We start from the raw sequence: 6,118 nt of genomic DNA on the forward strand, positions 1-6,118 counted from the left end.
CTTTTCTTATGGGCATTTCACTTTTATCCTGAGAGTTAGATCAGAGTATGTCACGAACTATGAGCTACAGCCACAAGACAGCTTCCTTAGCTTAGGATAGACACATGAAATGGGTGTAAACAACTATCCTGGCTCTGTCCAGAAAGTAACATAATGATTACCAGCACATCTAAAACTCCCCAATTATCATTTTGGATCTTGTTTGTTTAATCTGTATAAAAAGCATCAAACATAAAAACAAGACTCCACTGGTTGCCTAGCAACCTCACCAGGACAATAGGACTTCAGGAAGTCACAGCGCCGGCCTAAGAGGTGGTCCAGCATACAGAAAACCACAAGTTGTTGTTTTTGCAGTTAGATTTTGTACAAATGATGCAAACGAGATATACCATGTCAGTAAGCTTGAAAAATAGAAACATGAGCCAGGCTAGCTGTTTCCTTATCTGTATGCTATGCTAAGCTAACCACCTCCTGGCTGTATCTTTTATACCTACAGTATATTTACAGGTAGAATGGAGTTCTTCATATATCTACAATCATCTCTTAATGCATGGCTGAAATTCCGCACTTGATGGAAACTAAACCATCTCCATAGCAACTTAGCAACTTACTTAACTTCATCAACTAAAGAAAAAAATAGAAATGTGATTGAAAGCACTGGAAAAAAATAGTACGTGGACACTGAGTTGAGATTTTTTAATCAACAAATGTGGTTTTAGTTGCTGCCTTAGTCATTTAAAAATGGCAACTGCTTATAATTTAACTCTGAAAAACTTAACCTGTGCTGTTTCCATGTTTTTATCTCTGCCAGGTGTGAACCTAGAAGGGATCAGGTGTTTGGTCATGTGTGTGTGTTTATCTGTCTGTCCACAGCTAATCTCTCAAACTACTGGACCAATCAGCCTCATATTTTTTGTGCACTTTTATGCCTGATTGCTGAGCGACCTCTTGGGGATGCGGTCTTTACCTCATCTGTTTGCAGGCCCCATTTGAAAAAGTTTGATCTAGTTTTGAACATTGAAGCATCTGTAGATTGATTCCATACCTGATGTGTTATGATCTCCTTAAGTCACGTACGATACAACATGAATAAATTCCCTAATCTTCGCCACCATCTTGTCTGCACAGCTGTTGTGATGAAGTCTGTTTCCCCATCAGATAGTGTTTCCCATAGTGACGCATGGATTTTCTCACCTTTTGGACATTATATGTGATTTCTTAGCCTCTTTGATACCAAATGTGTAATATGCACTGGGTAGAGACACTATATCTGTTGGAGAAATGGTGATGAAATGGCTGGTGCCAATCCTACTTGTCACATATTGAGTTAAAGTGACCAGAGGAGCAAAAAAGTAATTTTTTAATGTAAATGAAAACAGTCAGAGGAGCAAACGTTTACCGAGAGGTGTAATTAGAGTTGATTCTCTTCAAAGAGGCAAACATTATACCACCACCCTCAGAAAGTGAAAAGAAATACTGAAGCCAAAAACCATTTCAGATATTGCAAATAATTTTCACAGTCTTACACGATTTCCTCAAATAATTGCAAATACCCCACTTGGTTTTCTTTGACTTGAGTGCCTTGTACATTAAAAAGCAATTTCCCCAAATTGTTGTCAAGTTGGAACCCATCAAAGCAACGCAAGTGCTTCAGAATGCAAATTAGGTTTTGATATTTTTAATATGCCGTCAGATTTAGTCTGCCAACTCTGAATTGCAGTTACTGGATTAACTGAATCATTCTAAAGCATGGAAATAGTGCACAGAACACTTAAAACAATAAATCTACAATATTTAGGCTTTAAGACATACAGTATAGATACTGTTTCCTTCAGGAGCAGATAGAGCAATGACATAATTTGAAAAGAAACCCAACTTAAATGGATTTGGGCTTTGCGTCATGAATCCATAGCCTGAGGAAGAGCCTGTTGTAAAAATGTAATAAAGTTGACAATGAATCGAGTCTCATGTGGAGAGGCTTTGATTTAACACAGTATTATTCACAAGGATGCTCTGAAATTTGCACGACAGCGTGTGCTGTACTTTTGCACTTAGAACATCCCAAATTGGTTTGTCTGCGCCTTGGTTCGTGTGTTTTTTCCAAATCTGTTATTAATAATAAATGAATTCTGTTTCTAGGAGTGATGTTGGCTTCAATGAAATGTAAATCTTACGACAAAAGAGCCTGTTCAGTGGGTTCTCCTGTTCACGCTGTTAGCGCTGCGGGGTCAAGCTGAAGAAGTGCTGCAAAAGGGAAAAATAGACCTTGAATTGATTTCACCTCATGGCCTTCAGCAGTTCATTATAGTCTGCAGCATGGCACTTCAGAGTATGTTTACCAAGGCCACGTGTTGATAACAAGTAAGTGAGAGAATATTTAGAAGGCTGTACAGAGAAAGACGTTACATTCTTGGCCAAGGGTGATTTTCAAAGGATGCTATCATTAACATATTAACGTTAATTAGCTAACAGTTGCCTCTGTACACATAAAGCAGACATGGAGCTAGATTAGCATTAATTTGGATGTTTGGATGTTTCTGACCCCCCAATGAAAGGAAGCCCAATATTCACTCTCAAAAAATATCTGGCTCTCACCAGTTAGTCACTAATTTAGCTTACCTAGGCTTCGGCTTCGGAGAATACAGTTTAAAATCCCTCTCCTCACCTACAAGGCTCTTAATGGTCAGGCTCCATCATATCTTATCGTACTACCCCACTAGAGCACTGTGCTCCCAGACTGCAGGCCTACTGGTGGTCCCTAAAGTCCTCTAAAGTAGTGATGGAGCCAGAGCTTTCAGCTATCAGGCTCCTCTTTGATAAGGCTTATATTTAAGGGCTGGCTCAGGCCTTGGACCAGCCCCTAGTTATGCTGCTATAGGCTCAGACTGCCGGGGGACTCCCCATGATGCACTGGGCTCCTCTCTCCTCCTCTTCCTCTCCATCATTATGCCTCATGTCTTTTTAATGTCTGCTACTAACTTGGCATCTTCCCCGGAGCCTTTCTGTGCTTTTCTCATTCCTCAGGTTCCTGTGGATCCTGGTCCTGGTTCTCCTGCTGTGGTTCTCCAGCTTCATGAATCACTGCTGCGTCTTGAGATAGCACTGTTATGAATTGGCGCTATATAAATAAAGATTGATTGATTGATTGATTGAGTCTGCTCTAAATGTGGGAAAGCAAGCGAGGAGCACCTGGGAGCAAAACCCTGAACAAGAGCCAGCTTCCATCAGGCCACACTTGTTTAAAGTTTTATCAGAAATTGGTGTTTTGTCATTATTTTACACAAAAAAATATTAAAATGGAGAGCAACGTGTACTTTTGAGTAATTTGAGTAAAGAAGTTATTTTTTTACATGTACTTGATCAACCCTAACCCATTTTCACATGGTAATTGTCACTTTTTATAACAGTAATTGTACTTTTACTGGAGTACAGACTTTAAGTACCCACCACTGGATTTTACCACATAGTGAAGCGGATTTCATGGGGCTCTTGTAAGATGATACTCTTTATGTGCACTTTATGTAAAGAGTTTGGATGGTGGTGCCTTCCATTGTAGCTTTTCCAAACCCAAAAGACAATTTTATCAAAGCTGCAAATGTTAAAATGTGCAGCATTACAGCTTCACTTACAGCTTTACTTCCAAGGCGGAGGAGAATTTCATACATTTATTTTCTGGGGTTACTGCTTATATTAAAAACACAGACCGTCTCACAGCTAACATATCTACTGTGTAGTATTTCTCCTACTGCACTGGTCCTGGATGTTACTACAGTATATCAGAGATGAGGGTTGATGTTAGCAGCTCTGTTCTGCTCTTTATTGGGTTTGGGGAAGTTTACACTCCAGCAAACACAGCCAAATTTATTATCCCAGATAGTGTTACGTTTGGCAAACTCATCGATTAGCCCTCAGCCGAAAGGACTTTAAATTTGTACTGTTAAAAATGAAATATACTATTTGAAAACACAGTAACGAAGGCATAAATCTAACCTTGACTTGCGATTTTACAGCATTTATCATGCAGGGAAGCTCTTTCTCACCCACTCACATTCCTGAGGCACTGGGCATAATTCAGCATTTTATTTTGAGGGTTGTGTTTATGAATTCCTAAACTTGAGTCAGAAATACAATTTAAATACAGATTTGTCTGTGAGGGCCCAAGTGGTAGACTGGTATATTTGTATTGTCTATACAGTGAGGCGTTCATACAGTATTGTGGTTAATTATAAATTAACAACGTACATCAACAAAAATGAAAAACCAATGCACAAATGTTATTCAAGCCTCATCTATAAGAGACAGACGTGTCTTATGAAAGACTTAAAAAAGAATGCATCTTAATAATCTGGCTCTGCTTTTGCAAATCGGCTTTTCGAATCTATCTTTTTACCCCTATTTGGCTGGTACAGCAGTATGTATTATCTGCGTGCTGTCTCCTCTCTGTAGCAGTGGGGACCTTGATGTGAAAGCCCGGCACAATGCAATTTATGTGCCTATTATTTAGATCTGCTCAAAGCCCGAAGCCCAAAGAAGGACCACGGCTGGTGGGCCTGTTCTTCCTTTGACAACTGATGTCTGCCAGAGCTGCATCGCTGATGGGAGCAACGGTGGACATCTGACACAAACATCTCCATCAGACAAAACAAGACGCATGAGTCTGTGTCCTCTTTATTGGGTGACAATGCCATATCAGATTTTCAGCAATACTTTGTGTTAAAACAGCCTAGAGTGTTGATGGATGTCACTAGTTATCTAGGTGGACAATTGGCAGTTTAATAGAAAGATGAACCACAGACCAACAGATGTAACAGTAAAAAAGAAAATGGTATAAGAAACATAGTGGAAATTACATTTTTGGTATATTATCAAACTAGGTGTGTGGTTCAGAGATAATAAAATGGAAAGTATGGCAGTTTCTATGGGAAAATTCCTTCATATAATAAAATGAATGAACCAAATGATTTAAAACACAAGTTAAAAAAAAAAAGTACTTATACATATAAGAATATCAGAAACATGGAATGAAAGGGTAAATAATGTGTAACTGAGGTCATTTTGATCCAGCTGAGCACAACAAGAGCCAGTTGGGTATCTCACATTATTAACAATGCACCGCTGTCTGAGTAAAGAACAGACATCCACTATCTTACACCGACACTGGAAGATTATAAAAATACTAAAACAAAAAGGATGACTAAGCAGGTGTGAAGACAAAACATTCACACTGACTACTAGGAAACCAAAGACCTATTCCACCATATCTTTTTGTGTATATTTAAGAGGAGAGGAGGAGAGAAGAAATAAAAATAAATCATAAAAAACTTCTGCTACGTCCCACTGGAACACAGGGGAAGTTTCCATTTCTTGAGGCCTAAGAGGAGGAGGACAGAATCAGGTCTTCTCTGGTGCACAGTTCACTGAAGGGCTGACAGTCGTACACCTCCTGGTTTGGCATTTCACCTCCTCCCCAGTGAAAAATTACAAAACAGCAACAATAACAAAGAAAATCTTCACTGTGCTATGTGTCCGCTCCTCCTTTTCAACAGGATATTCATGTCTTATACCGAAATGGTGATGAGCTCAGCCTGCCCAGAAGCAGCACCACACGGTGATGTGGAGTCATGAGCGATGGTATCGGGGGGACGTTATTGGATTTGCAATATCAGTAACAAACTGGCCAGTCAGTGTTATTCAGAGCCAATATAATGGGAAGTGAAGATATGCATATTCAGAAGTATCAGTCTGTAAAATCTACAATGAGCCTCTCAAAAGATAATTGGGGTTTACTGGCTCTCATTTCATAGCTTTGGCAAATTTCTATTATAGAATAATAACTTCTGTTCAGACCATAACTCAGAGCAGCCAAGTGGTGGAAAAAAAAAAAACAGCTTCCTAGACGTAATTCAGAGGTATTGTAAAATTGTGATAGTCATATTATGTCCCACCAGGTGAGAAAGAACTGACACAAGTATCAACAAACTGGTGGCGAAATGGCCGCAAAGCAGCCGCCGCTAGCAGTTATGTTTTAATAGACTGCATATAAAGATGGATGACGTGTCGCCACTTCCTCCAACTGTGCAAAAACAAGCCAAAATATCCCAGACATAGTGAAGCCACA

Source organism: Pempheris klunzingeri, chromosome 16, assembly GCF_042242105.1.
Source record: "Pempheris klunzingeri isolate RE-2024b chromosome 16, fPemKlu1.hap1, whole genome shotgun sequence".
In the NCBI taxonomy this organism is placed as follows: Eukaryota; Metazoa; Chordata; class Actinopteri; order Acropomatiformes; family Pempheridae; genus Pempheris; species Pempheris klunzingeri.